This window comes from Triturus cristatus, chromosome 7 (assembly GCF_964204655.1).
Source record: "Triturus cristatus chromosome 7, aTriCri1.1, whole genome shotgun sequence".
Lineage (NCBI taxonomy): Eukaryota > Metazoa > Chordata > Amphibia > Caudata > Salamandridae > Triturus > Triturus cristatus.
The window spans coordinates 1,021,201,775-1,021,217,288 of NC_140590.1; the positions used below are offsets into that span (position 1 = coordinate 1,021,201,775).

The 15,514-nt window shown below is 48.7% G+C and overlaps 1 long non-coding RNA gene across 3 annotated transcripts in view; it reads left to right on the forward strand.

Annotated features, from left to right (window-relative positions):
- Positions 1 to 2,418, forward strand: part of LOC146811037 (uncharacterized) — a 104,285-nt gene extending 101,867 nt beyond the window's left edge. For 2 of the 3 annotated variants that reach the window (XR_014966677.1, XR_014966675.1), the window contains 2 exons: positions 1,866 to 1,940; positions 2,326 to 2,418. This is a non-coding gene — a long non-coding RNA (uncharacterized LOC146811037). The remainder of the gene's footprint in view (positions 1 to 1,865; positions 1,941 to 2,325) is intronic. The other variant, XR_014966676.1, reaches the window with a different exon arrangement.
- The last annotated feature ends 13,096 nt before the right edge of the window (positions 2,419 to 15,514 follow it).

Here is a 15,514-nt window from a genome sequence, read left to right on the forward strand (position 1 = left end):
CGATACACTCTGATGCACTCACCTTGAACAGCGACATGGACTGTCATATCCTGTTTGATGACCAATGACACGGCGACCAGACTGCGGACTGTACCCTACCTCTTCCGCAGTACTTGTCATCTCCTGATGGACTCTGGCTGGCCCTCCACGGGCCCATAGTGTGTAGTGTGCTCTGCATTGCCCTGTACCGCTCCAGCTGCAGGACTGCACTGGATGTGCAATAAACATCCAGTGACGCACTGCTGTGTCATGTCTTTCATCATTCATGTATGAATGTGTGGGTGAATGTAGGGACAGTGATTTCCCTTGCGTCAATGATGGTCATCCTGTGGGATGCCAGTCAGAGGGTGCTACATTGCATACTGTGTACCGGGTCCAGTAAACACTACAACAGGGACACACGCATCAGTCACTTCCATGTCCAGACATGGACTGAACCACGCCCAGATCCCACGAGTCATTGTTGCAAGCCCTGCACTGGTCCGGCGTACGGCAGGCCAGACCACTCCTCTTACGCTCCAAGGGGGGGCCCTCATTGCTACCTGTCGCAGGCGTACTCGCTGGTGGTGTGCAGGTCACTGGTCTAGTTGTCAGCATGTCACAGCCACTCCCTGAGGGCAGGTTTGCACGCACACCACACCCATCCGGCACAGGCGTCACAGGCCATGTGACTCCGCCAACATAAGTGGCCGACGACATCACATTCCCCTCTGCCGGTGGAGACTGGATGACGGACGCTCCACGGTGCTCAATCATAAAGGGCCCATGAGTTGTTGTGCACAAGGTTAGTGGCACCTGAGGCCTTGCGGCCGTCATGGGCCTACCACCACGTGGTGCTGATTGGGGTTGAAAAGGGTTAGTGGCACCTGGAGTATTGCGGCCAGCACAGGCACCCTGCCATGGGACGGTGACTTTGGGTGCACTGAGTTAGGGGCACCTTGAGCTGCTGAGTGGGTGTGCAGCCTGCGATGATGCCCCGTCCCGGCAGTCCGGACAGCTCAGGTTTTGTGTGCCCTGCTGGACCGCAGTGTAGGCCAGAGCCAGCGGGCAGCGCAGGCCTACCGCCACGTGGCGTTGCTTCCGGATCACAGAGTTGGTGGCACCTATTGGGCTGAGCGGGTGTGCAGCCTGCGATGAGGCCAGGTGCACTGGTATGTCCTCTGCCATGGAGTAATCAAGACCCAGCACCAAACGTCTGTCTGTGTATAGAGAGCCGCATTAAATTCAAGGCGCTCTGCTTTATGTTCAAAATCAAACAGGGCCTGGCACCTCTGTATCTGCGATCACTTGTTTATCCTTATGTCCCTTCCCGGTCCCTCAGATCAGCATCTCAGGGTAACTATGTGATCCCTAGATTTAGATTGGTTAGAATGGGTGGTCGCTCCTTCTCCCATCTCGCTCCTAAGCTCTGGAACTCTCTTCCTGTCTCTTTGAAATTGGAACCTACTTTCACAAAGTTCCGTAGGGACCTGAAAACCTGGCTCTTCCCTCAATGAATAGCTATCTCAGTTTTTGGCCATTACCATCCTTGGCGCCGGGAGACCCCATGGTGGGTAGCTGTGCGCCGTTATAAATTCAACTACAATACAACGTGGGACCTGGTGGCCTGCGGAGCGGGGCAGCATGGTGTGGAGTGTGCCATGTCTGCAGGCACCGGGCTTGTAGCAGCACATGGTGGGACCTCCTGTCTGCACGCCGGTGGCGGAAGGTGAGCAGTGCGGCCTGGGTGTGCATGGGCGGGCATGCTCCGATGTGCAGCGGAAGGGGCTGGGGTGCCTCTGACTGGGTGTGCACGGGCGGGCAGGCGATGTTGTCTTGTGCAATTGTGTGTACTGTGCCAATCATGTATCTGGACTCTGTTTCAGAAGACGGGTCTGTCTCAGATGTGTGACCTAATGAACTGCACTACATGCCGGCAAGTGACACACCAGTGGCAGCAGGTGAGCAGTGTGGCCTGGGTGCGCAGGGGCAGCGCTCTCTTTCTCCCCCTCTCTTCTTCTCTCTCTCCCCCTCTCTTCTTCTCTCTCTCCCCCTCTCTTCTTCTCTCTCTCTCCCCCTCTCTTCTTCTCTCTCTCTCCCCCCCTTTCTTCTCTCTCTCCCCCTCTCTCATTCTCACTCTCTCTTCTTCTCTCTCTCCCTTCTTCTTTCTCTCTCTCCCTCTCTTCTTCTCTCTCTCTCCCCCTCTCTTCGTCTCTCTCTCTCTCTTCCCCTCTCTTCGTCTCTCTCCCTCTCTTTTTCCCTCTCTTCCTCTCTCACCCCTTCGCTCTCTCTCTGTCCTTTGATGTGCGCAGGACACACCTTCTCATCATGATTTTTGTCTTGCAGGCTGTGACCTACAGATTGGCCCGAGGGGAGCCGCAATGTGTCTTCATTTCATTTCAGTGTTCATTTTAATAAAGTTTGATTTGTTGCTTCGGAAATGAATGTGTGATGCTCATTTTTGTGACTACACATGCATGTCACCAGTTGTGATTCTGCGACATCATGAGGATAATTTTGTATGTGATTGGGTGTAGCTGATGTGGCATGTCTTTGGTCGGGGGTGCCGGGGAGGGAGGTCCTGGGGGTGGTTGCGGCTGGTTTTGTTTCCCTTTCGGCCCTCCGGGCTTCATGTTCAGTTGCCCGGGTGCATCTGCTGTTCTTCAGGTGTGGCTCTGGCCTGGTCTCCCTTTTGTGGTCCAGGCTGTGGCCCGACTTAGCACCAGGTCAGAGCAGGTGTTATTTTCCTGGTGCTAACGGCCTTATCGCCTGTTTTGTGTTCTTATCGCAGTTCTAGCTGTTCGTTGTGAATATTGTGGAGTGGTGTTGTCGCGGCTTTTGGCACGGGAACGCCTATTCTGCATCTCATTAGCGATAGTTGCGGGGGTCATCCGCGGCGATGTTTTTTGCGGCTGCTATCGCGTGTAAACTGGTGCTGTGGGCTGTTAACACCAGCTTGTGATTGGGACGATAAGTTTATCGCAACTTTGGCTGCGATAAAGTGCCGTGGACTCAGCGATAGATCCTTGTGAATATGGCCCAGAGTCTTGGTCAAATAAATTCCACACGAAAGTGGAGACACTATGGCGGATATTCACAAGGACTTATCTCCACCTTAACGCATCAAAAGTGGAGATAGATTTAACACCCCATTCACAAGCTGGTGCAAACTGCTGACACCGGCAGTATTCCCACCATACCTGACCCAAAATCTATCTCCACGGTGAACACCACCAGCTAACTCTAATGAGATGCAGAGTAGGCGTTCCCGTGCAAAAACACATGAAAAAACCACAACACCACTTTCACAACGAACTGCCAGATCGGCGATGCGAACCAAAAACAGGCGATAAGCCGCGGTAGCAGCAGGGAATTAACACCTGCCTTTTGCTGGTGTTAAGCAGGACGACTACCTGCAGCCTAAATGGGAGCCCAGCCAAGAGCCACACTGGAAGACCCACAGATGCCATGGAGACAATGATCATGCAACGTGGATACCCATGAGGGTCACAACACCCACCGCAACCACCCCAGGCCCGCCTCCACACCCAGGACCCGTCCCGCTCCCCCCCATCCCGGGAACACCACAGAGGCAGTGTACACAAAGACAGCGGACCCACCTGAAACGCACCTGCCGCCCAAACCCAACGCCAGAGGAGGACATTGCCCACAACAGGCCCAAATGGACAACCATCCCCCGCATCCTGATCCACATCCCCCACCTGCTGACGGTACCAACCTAGCGGACAACCAACATCCCTCCGCAGACAAAGTTGCCGGCTGAGCAGCATATGCCAGCCTCTGGTACCATCCAACCCACAACTGCCAGAGTCGGAGGAGTCACACAGCCAGCCCCATCCAAGGTCATCACACCGGTCTTGGATGCCAACATCAGCCTGGTACCCCAGCACCCCCACATCACCCACACTGCGCAGGAGCAGCTGGAGACCAAGCAAGGCCCCTACACCATAGCTGGATTCCCTAACGTGTCAGGGACAATCAACTGTACACATGTACCCCTCGTGCCCCCTGCCCACACTGCACACAACTACCACAACAGAAAGCACACGCATACCATGAATGTGCAGGCAATAGTGGACCGCCCGGGACTCCTCAACAATGTCGTGGCCAACTCCCCAGGCAGAGTGCATGAAACTCACATCTCCCAACAGTCCATCATCACCCAGCGCTCCCAGGATGGCACATATGTAAATGCAGTGCCCGTTGGTAAGTCCAAAATAAACACACCACACACCTCCAGCCCACAGTCATGCAACTCACGATACTGCCAATGGGCACGCAGCACAACTACATTCAACATGACACACAATATGCCAACCGACCAGACACGACAACATGACTCCATTGGGAATCCGGTCTTGCCATGCCCACAACCCAGCCACGGCATGGCACCACAGACACACAATAGCAGGATGTGAGGAAAGGCATGGAGCAGGCATGTGCGAGAGCGGCAAGTGACTAAGGAATGTGAACCTACCCAATGCCAGGTGTGGCATGGGGGTGCCGGACAGGCCATAGAGTGCAAACCACAGAAATGGCCATGTGGAGATCAACTGCTGGTGCATGAAGTGTAATGGCCAGTGGACTCAGGCGGCATCCCCTAACAGCACTGGTGCCACTACCTCTGTGTGCAATGAGTCATGGGCACCATCTGGTTGGACCTTGGTATCGTCAGAATCTATTGGCTGGTGGTTTTCTGCATCTTCATCTGGCTGGATGGGACTTGGTGTCTGACGTGTCTGTTCCATTCATCTCCACCATAGTGACTGTTTCAGCATGGTCCTGCCCTCTGCATCATGCCCTGGGGTACACTTTCCACTGTCCACCGAGACACTCCACGACACACCCCTTTGTCATCTGCGGAAACCTGCTCTGCACTTGTGACCCTGCCCCAGTGCCCCGCAAGTCAGCAGCCCATGACGGTAGGCCCGTGCAGGACGCTGTGCATCCGGGGCCTCTAACTCTGTGCAGCACAAGTCATGGGGCCTTTATGGTTGAATGGTTGTGTCCTTTACGATTAACACTGTTGTCGATTTCTGACTGCACCAGGCAGCCCTTGCCGGCTGGTGTGCACACACCCCACACACATCCAACACAGGTGTCACTCGGTATGTGTGCCTGCTAATAAATGTGGCCATGCGCATGTACCCATAGCCATTCACACCATCTGAGCAAGTGTGTCCGTGTGCTCATTGTGTCAGCATGATGGGCACGGGCCCTGCAGCATCACAGTGTGCTGTCTTAAGCGGACGTTACCATGTCACCTCAGCGTTGGCAGTGACCCTGGACATGTAGCCCCGCACGCACCCCCCTGCATGCACAAGCCGCGTGTGCTGGTCCGCGTATTTCAGGTCAGCGCAGGGGTGTGCTGATTCGGCAGGGGGAGCAGGGCGTGGCTCGGACCTGGCCTTGGGCAGGAAGTTCGATAAGTGTGTCTCTGTGTTGGGGTGTTGTCGCCACCAGGGCCACAGTAGTCGATGTTGCAATGTGTCCAAGATGGCCTGCCATGTACAATGTTTTGTTGCCAATGGGGCTTGTGGGGTTGTCTGCTGGCTCGAGTTGCCTCCATTGTGCTTGGCAGTTGTTTTCTGTTTGGGTTGTCTTTCTTTTTCAGGCTTTTGTTGTGCTTATTCCCGCCTGCCGTGTGTGTCATCACACTTTTTTTGTGTTGTGGTTTGTGTTTTTATCTCCGTCGAGGTGGTTGTATCGCAGACATTGGCTGCGGTTTCTCAGACTATCTCATGGTACCGCCTTGGTGTGAATTCCACATTGACACGGCGTTATTTTCCTGCGATAGGCTGCGATGTGTAAAGTTGCGTTTGCATTATTTGGTGATGTTTAGCACACGTTCTTGTGAATATTCCCCTATGAGCGGTGTCCGACTCCTTGGGAGGGCCAGAGATCACACAAAGGAGTGGAATACAGGGCTAAAAATGAGGAAAACATAACAAATTTTGGACTGAAACATCTCTGTGTTGACAGCATTTGCTGTCATACAGCCACTATTTTGTATTAAAAAAACAACAAATCTTTCAAATTCAGATAGTCAGAAAATGGTGAATTCCCAAAAATTGCAATGTTTATGAAATTCCCAACTTTTAATTAAAAAAGGTAACAAAAAATAATCATGGCAATAGCTGTTCTTGAAACGGTGCACTGCAAGGGCTGGCTTCAAGCCAGACGCTGTGGCCGACCTCTAGCAAGCATGGCTGAAGGCCATGTGTAGTGAATGTTGTCCATTCCCAGGGATAGAGCAAATGACATGGCCAAGATGTATGCCCTGCAGTCAAACCCCACTGCATGCTGCCAAAGGCCATCCATGACTTCAAATGAGTACATGGCAGGTCAATGCAGTAAATCATAATAAGCATATTAATTCACTAAAAACATAGTTAAATATTACTTATGGTTCATCAAACACAAATTCTAAAAGACATGAATTTCCCCGTTTACTCATGCCCAATATTTAACCAAATGTTATTTTTACATTTGTAAAGTTTCACCCTAATGGATGAATAAAAATATTTGATCAAAGACTTTACTACTTATTTTGGTTTGTGAAATGAATGAATGAACTGAAATGGTGACAACTCATCTTACTCAGCATAGAAGCAGAAAAAAGGCAACAAAGAGAAAGGGGTATCTTTTCAGCGGTTTCCTGAAGGTACTGTATGAGTCAGTAGCTCAAGGAATGGGTAGAAGGGATTCCCAGACTTTTGCAGTGAGAATTGAAAAAAGTAACCACCGTTTGTGGAACGTACAAGGGTCTTGGATGGATGTATTTACTGAAGAGAAAGAGTCGGATGGGAAGGTTGAACAGCTCTACAGCATGGGCAGATAGCCTTAAACAAGCCGGAGAAGGACAGCAAGCTAAGGAGAGATGTAGCAAAATGTCCTTATGTTGAGAATAAGATGTTCAGCCGCATTCTGAACCAGCTGAAGCCTTTGAGAGACCGTTTAGGAAGACTGATGTAAAGAGAATTACAGTATTGGAACTCATTTCAGAGGATCACAGAGCAAGCAGGAGTTACTGGGCCCAACCAAGGGGTTTGAGGCGTTTTACTCCCAATGTCCTGGGGCCAGACCTACTATGAGTCCTGAGTAACAGACCAAGTACTAGCCCTTTTCAACCCTTGACGTTCAGTAGTATTTCGCGTTGATCTCATCGAGGGGCAGGTAGGTGTGAGACATAAACTGGCTCAAAGTACAAACTGTAACCTCAATAAGGTGATTTTGCAGTCAACTACTTACTTTTATGAAAATGTAGTATTTTGATATAAGCATACAAACGCTGATAAGCAATACACTAATATCAACATTCTCCTATGGTCAGCGCACCAGCATCGTCCTGGCCAGCAATCCCTGAGGCCCGCCTTGCTGTCCTAGTAAGACTGGTTATTCCCTATTTGATACTGGAGGGGACTTTCAGGCGCAACCCACTCTAGTCCCAAAGCAGTAACGTTTATGAGACCCTTGCTTCGCGATGGCTCCAACCTGGCACACAGGGGTTGCAGACTTGTTCTGAACAAGTCTAAAAGCCCTTATTTCACAAAGGCCCCACATGGCATATTGGGGTCACTGACTGTTTCTGCACTAGGGCAACAACCCTTACTTCACTGTGGCCCTCACCAGGCACACGGGGTCACTGAGTTCATAAGTGCTGCATGCTCAACCAGAGCAGACATCTCACACTTCGCTCAGCAGGATGGCCACTGGGCCTCGCTCCCTCCAGGTGCCCCCCTCCTCCTCCTCACAGGGTCTACTGATCTTGGAAGGCAGGTAGCAGGATGATGCACCAGGCTCGGGGCAAGTGGTCTTGACTTCCTGGGTAACTCTCCCCCACCAAACAGGGAGGCTAGCAGACCTTGGTCCTGAGTCCTGGTTCTGCAAAGGAGATGGTGTGGTGATCTTCCCTCCTGTTGAGCAGCGCCGTTGAACCACTTGTGGGTCTCATGCTCCCACTTTATAGTCCAACTCCAGACACTAATTTTATTTGGTGTCTGATCCGTTACAATTCAGGCTTTGGGGGTCAGCTCCTTTGAAGTGCTCTCTCCTCTCTACTACCCTTCGTTAAAAGGACCGCCCGCCACATCAGGAGCGGCTTCAATTCTGACTGACCCACTACACAGTAACCTGGGATCACACCTGGCTGTCGGCCTTCACTTAAGTACGCCTCATGGAGGTTCAAAGACCTAAGTCTTCCTTTCTGTCAAGATTCCCTGGTCCACAGTGCCACCCTTATCAGTCTCAGCATCTCCCTGACTATGAGCACAGGTCCCACTGACCAGTAACTCCTCCTGGAATCAGAGAGACCTTTGATGTGTATAGAAGATGCTATGCTCCCATTCCTTCAGTCTATGCCCCCACCCCAGACCTTAGCAGTGTTGGAAATACATATCTACTATTTGGGGGGTGCAGTCCTCACCTCTTCTAATTCCTCCATGCCCACAGGCCTTCATGTCGTACCATACACAGGCACACACGCATCCCAGCCTGCACATGCAAGTATCACCCGTGAGACGCCATACACAATCCATTCAGTACAAAGGTGAGTTAAGTACACAAACTTTACATGAGTGAGCCAGTAGGCACCACTCCTGTGATACAAGTAACAAGCATTGGCATAGCCAATAGGTCTCGCCTTTGGGACCTTGTAAGTGTTTAGCCATGCAACAGTTGCATAACTAAATACTTATAAGGTCCCAAAAGCGAGACCTATTGGCTATGCAAAGCGGCCGCGAAAGTGAAAGTGATCGTGATCACGATCAAAACATCAAAGCGAAAGTGAAAGTAATCGCGGTAAAGCGTGGCGTGCGCGCCCGCGACATGCACTGTACCTCTAGGCTGGCCGGTAGCACTTTTTGGAGCCCTCTCAATAAGTCTCGCAAGACCAGCGCATGCGCTGGGTCAGGCGAGACCTAAAAAGGCCTGTTAACTCTATTGATCACTATGAAAAACAAAGCGGGTATGCTGCCATCACTGTGCTCACGTCACTTAACTCCAGGTTAGGGTAGTAGCCCACTACCACTCTGGTGCTTGGTATACCCTTCGCAGTCAAACAAGACCGCATTACCAGGAGACAGGTCTAGGTCACTGGGCACACGCATGATCTGTGTCTGCCTAGGAACAAACATCATTACAATGGGCCCAGATATCCATAATCCATGCAGCTAGAGCACTCAGGGAAGGGGTGCTACTCCATCACCATGCAGGGAACTTTTCTGTCTCAACATAAAGTAATCCAGTCTTGAAATTGTGGTAGGGTTAACTATTGTTTTGTGATATTCAAGGAGAAGAAACAACACACTTTTAAGAGAGCCGGTGTTGAAATAACAAGAGGAAAATAGTTTGAAATGTGGAGTTCAAATGATATATTTGTGTTATAGATGACACAGAGGTTCTTGACTGATGACGCAGGTGTTGTGGGGGAAGGTGGTACTAATTCAGATGGCCACTAATTAGAATTCTCCAATAGGGACGCACAAAAATCTGAATTTCAGTCTTGTATGAGTTAAATCTGAGAGGGTTTGTATTTATCCAGTTCGGAACGGCAACCATGCACTATTTAACTTCATCTACCATAATGAAGGTGTGAGAGTCAAACCCCAGTATTTTACTGCACCCCAATATTGTGATCATTCATATCTGGTGGCTCAGTACTGCACGCTTGATTTTGCAATAAGAGTCACCACCATCCTCAACATCAGGCCCAACAAATTAGCAGATTCATAAAATAGTGACTGGGACCACTAAATAACTGAGTTCTAGATCAAGGAATAAAAAGTCAAAGGGTTTCTTTCCCAAAAATCTCAAAATAAGCAAGAGAGAGAAATGCAAAATATATGGTAACGGGTAGTTCCACTTCAGTCGTTGGCTGACTTCACTGTGTGAACCCATGCACATACACAAAATAGTCATTTTGCTTTTTGCCATTTTTGGAGGGCGTGGGGGGGGGGGGGTGAGTGGTTTGACAAGGGCCCAAGAGCTTCTCCAACAATAATGTTCAGCACCAAAATAAAATTACAACCCAAAAACAAATTGGCAAGGCTTGCAGCCAACAAAAGACCTATTGGCATTGGCAATTCTTGTTTTTTTCTTCTGCGTACTCTGTGTTTATTGCACTCTCCTGATCCTCACTCATCCTTTGCTGTGCTACACCTTCTGCTCACATCCCTCCTCATTCCCCAGAAAAGAGTAGCCACGGCAAGGCACTGGCATTGGACCCCTCACACCTGTGAGCCCCCATGCCACTGCACCGGAACATCATTGGTAGCTACGCCCTTGAGTGCCTAGTTTTTGTTTTAAATGTGCAAGGGCTCCAAGTTTTATGTTCTGGCTTTCCAGCACAGCTTTCAGCCTGACTTACTGTTACCAATTATTTAATATGGCTCCAACCAGAGGAGTATTAGTCTCTAACCTCAAGTTAATGGTTGTTTGACGTATCATTCCACCACATTAAGTGGTTGTGTTGTAATGTATGGGGTCCTATTTTCTAGCTCAAAAGTATACAGAATCATCTCACATTCAATTATTTGTATCACGCACTCAATACATACAGGAAACATCTTTTTTTGTATTCTGGTCTTATTTGCAAGTGAAGTTGTCTTATGGACCTATTGTTGACAATCCTTTAAAATATAGATGGATTAGCTTTGCCATCACCTAAGGACTGTCTCACCTCATGCTGTTGGTTGTATGATGTATAATTTTGGCCCCAAGGATGTTTACATTGTGATGCATGAGGGGCTATTTTATCGCTCAAAAGTAGACAGGATCATCACAAGTGAAGTTCTTAATTTCATGCAATTGATATATACTGAAAGGAATCATTTATTGCACTGCAGTAAGTTTTTAAAAAATGTTTTAGTCAGGGTTTGCTTTTTGACAATTGTAGAGTATGAAATAAATGATAAACAAACAGTGCCAAAGTCAATAGGTATACTTTAATATGCCAGCACAGGCATTCGCACCAGTTATTTGCATACTTTTGCACATTAAAATAGGACCTTTTCGCTCAGGTAAGGGGTGTTTCATTAGTAGTCAACCACTAGCGCTATTGAAGGCTGGTGGTGCCGAATGCCAAAGCTGCCTAGTATTCATTCCCACATGTGCCTCTTTTTTTTCTGCCACCCTAATCTTCATTTCTTTTTATATCACTTTTACAGGTTCATGTTTAGCCGTTTTACCCTTTTGTCACTGTTTTCAGCTGAAAGATGTCGACCACGTACTAATGCTAACTGTGAGTAAATTTGTTTCCCGCAAGTGCCCTGTTTTTAATCCTGGCCCAGGGAGGCATCAACAAAGGATTATTGTGTACCCTGTGGCTAGTTTTATTATCACTTTTCACCTGCTCTGCTGCCCTCACTATCTTGAGTTAATCATTGCGGTATTTAGTATACACTCCTTTACAAACTAAAAAACATCCCTGAGCTACTTCTCTGCGAGGGGCCGCAGCCCGTACCATGGTGCCTAGCCAGAGGAGGGGAGGTTCCCAATGAAAGGCGTGCCACCTTTGGTGGGTGAGGGAATTCATCCTTTAAAAGGGATACCCCCTTTTGAGCTTGCTCTTCTTCTGCAACAGTTGCATTTCTTAGACCCAATGGTTTCTTGTTTGTGATAGACTCATAAGGTTAGGGGGCCAACCCTTGCAGGTTTCTAAATCTCCTTGAAGCCTCTTTTTGTGATAACTGGGTAAGAATCCCCAGCTCTGAGGGCCCCAACACTGGCCTGCTACGCTGGGAGTGCCTACCGAGCCTACCAATGAAGTAAAGAACATTGGCTTCTGGCTTGACTGTACCCTGTCCATGAAGCCACAGGCAGCTAAAGTAGCCTCCACATGCTTCGCCACCATGAAATGGCTTAAAAGGATCCTGTGGATACTTCCTTTCTCTGCTCAAAGAACAGTTATCCAAGCCCTGATACTATCTCGGTTAAACTATGGCAACGTCCTGTACTTGGGGGCAGATAAAGCTGTGATAAGATGCCTTCAGGTGGTTCAGAACTCTGCCACTAGTCTCCTGTTCCACCCTCCCTAGCACTCCTCTGCATCTGGCCTTCTTTGCAATCTTCACTGGCTTACAGCGGACAAGCGAATACATTTGAATGCACTTTGCTTTATGCACCTAATCAGCTCGTGCTCTGGGCCTGCAAACATTGATGGTTCCCTACCTCTCCTCCCACACCTTGTGCTCAAGCAATCAACCTAAAGTCAAACGCACCCAGATAGGTGTCTACTCCTTTTCCTTTTTGGGCCCTAAGTTATGGAACTCTCTCCCTGGGACCTTGAGATGTTGTGCCTCCTTATCTACCTTCTGTAAAGGACTGAAAACCTGGCTATTTCAACTCTCTTCTCTAAGCTGTTCTACCTGTCCAGTAGGCGCTGGGAAACCCTGGGGGTAGCTACGCGCTATACAAAAACTCAATAATAAAGGTGGGTAGATTAGAGTGGAGAGGAGTTGTATAGATTGCAATGGAGTTTGGAGTGCAGTGGGGTAAATTGGACTGGGGTAGATTGGAGTGGAGTAGAGTGGGGTGGAAAAGACTGAAGTGGAGTTGGGTAGATTGGAATGGAGTGGGTTGCTTTGAGGTACATTGGAGTGGGGTGGATTGGGGTCGGTTGGAATGGGGTAGAATGGAGTGGATTTGAGTGGAGTAGACTGGGTAGATTGGAGCAGATTGGGTTCGATTTGAGTGGAGTATGGTAGACTGGAGTGGAGTAGATTGGGTTAGACAGAGTGAAGTGGGGTAGATTGGAGTGGGGTACAGTGGGGTAGAGTGGAGCGGGGTAGGTTGTAGTAGAGTGGGGTAGATTGGATTGTAGTGGAGTGGATATTGGTAGATTGGAGTGGAGTGGTGTAGAGTGAGGTAGATTGAAGTGGGGTAGACTGAAGTGGGGTTGATTGAAGAGGGCTAGATTGGAGTGGGTTGGGTCAAATTGGAGTGGAGTGGGTTAGAATAGACTGTGTGGAGTAGAGTGGGGTAGACTGGATTGGAGTAGATTGCGAAGATTGCACCATAGTGGAGTGGGGTAGATTGGGGTACATTGGAGTGGAGTAGGGCAGATTGGAGTGTGGTAGAGTGGATTAGGATAAGGGGAATGGAGGAGCATAGATTGGAGTGGCTTGTTGTGTTGTGGATGGAGTGGCGTAGATTGGAGTGGCGTGGAGTCGAGTGACATGGTGTGTTGTAGAGTGTCTTAGAGTAGCGGGGCAGAAAGTGCAGTGGCTTGTCATAGAGTGGAGTGGCGTAAAATGGAGTGGTATGGCATAGAGTTGAAGGGCATAAACTGGAGTGGTGTACTGTGGTGTATGCATGGTGTGATAGTGCACTGCCCTTACAGACAGCACATTTTGTATTGAAATGACCATTATATTTGCACCGAAATATAGTTTTATTGCACACAACAGACAATGTGTGCCAATGTCATCATCTAGAGTATTGCTTAGTTTCAATAGTAATCAAATTTTTGTTTCCACCACACTTCGGAGTAACAAAGAAAATGTGCTCAATTTGTGCTAATTCTGATATATTCTGAAGCATCAGCACAGTACTTTTTTGTTGTTGTTTGCTAGAGAAAAAAACATCCTGCACCCTTTTCTCTTACATGTGTACTCAGCAGGCTCATCACATAAATTCTCTCGCTTTGAAGTCAGAGAAAGAAAAGTAAACACCAAGGTCCCTCGGAAGACTGCTTGTCATTTGTCCTCTGTCTTTGAATGCACAGAAAATGTGACAAGATAAGAACAAGATTTGAAGGCCTGTTTACAGAAAGCGAGTTTGTGTAAGAAAACAATAAACAAAGTTTGGATAACGGTAGGGACAAACTCAAGCTCGCCAGCCTAAAACAAATAAAGCCAGAAAATAAAAAGCCAGAAAATGTGAGATACAAACCATAAAGCCAATGGATAACAATGGACGAAATGCATTCCTAGATCAGCTTTCTGAATGTTCCCAAGATGCCTGTATCAAACAAGACAGCTGCGCTGTCTGGTAGACTTCAAACTAAAAACGAGAGCTGGTGTCCACTACTTGCTCAAAGTAAGCAAAGAGAGCTCCACCATGGACTGACAAAATCTATTTTTGGTTGCTGATACAGGGGAATCTCAACAATTTAAATAGATGCTATACCAACAGCTGGGTCATCAAGAAAGAGAGTCAACAAAACGTACAATGATTCAATGTGGCTAAATACTAGGGCTTGGGGGCAATCTCATTGCTCATGTGCATCTTAAGAAGACTTTCATCCAGCCGGAGACACAGAAGACTGAGGGATCAGGTCATACTGATGAACAGGGGATGGTCCAGCAATCAGATCCTTTCAGGGGTCAGATCACATTCATGCACTGGAGGGTGGATGTGCACTTTCCAGCTGGCTTCACACACACGCATCAGGGGCCTGGTCACAAGTATGTACCAATAGCCTTCAACCAGATACTTCTGGTGGTCTGGCCATGTGCATGCACACTGCAGGTGGTTCAAACAGAGGCTTGAAGGGTCTGGTCAAACACATTGCACTCAAGTGTGAGCACGCTGCAGGTAGAGGATTCTGGTGTCTAGTCACACACATTCCCTGGTGGGCATGCTTGCACCCTGTAGGTGAATTCACTCCACTGGCTGCCCTTGCAGAGATGTGCTCGTTCAGCGCAGAGCACATCTGTTGGAAAGTAGAATATGCTTTTTATGGTTACCCCCACTTTTTGCTTCATGTGATACTGTTTTTGACTAGTCTGACTGGGATCCTGCTAATCAGGACCCCAGTCTATCTGCTTTCTTCTTAAACTGTTATGTCATGTACATAGGTACACTCCGGATTGGATACTTGTGTACCCTTGTCAGTCCCTAGTATATGGTACCCATGTACCCAGGGCATAGGTACCCCAGAGGCTTCCCATGGGCTGAAGCATGTATTATGCCACCCATGAGAGGTCATGCAAAATGGAACTACAGGCCTGTCATTACAGTCTGTGTAAGTTGGTGCATGCACCACTTACTTAAGATATAGTTTTACTATATCTACGGGTCACTACACCTAAAAACTATAAGTCACCCCTATGGCAGGCCTTGACAATCCTGAAAGCAGGGTGCTTGGTTCTAAGTGAGAGGGACACCCCTGCAGCCTACGGAGTCCATTCTCCCGGGTTGTTAGTACTGCAACCATTTACGACATATAGAGTGGCATTATGCGACCGCCTGATGACCAACTTTAAAACGGCTGAAAGTAACCCTATCGTGTTTGGTGTCAAACATTGTGGAATCATACCCTCAAACTGGTAACCGGTGTGGGAGGTATGATTCCACCACTCAGAATCGAGCTTTGTGAGGTCCCTGGCGTTCCCGGTACCTCAGGGGAAGGCAGAACAATAGGCATCCTGTCACAGGGAGGTGTGACCACCTTCAAGACAGGATTTAGTGTATTAGGCCTGGGTGGGTGCGCTTGCTAGCGAACGAAAATCTGCATGAGGGACACATTTGGTGTTCCTGTGCATAGTCCAGTTCAAACCAGTCATGGGAGCCG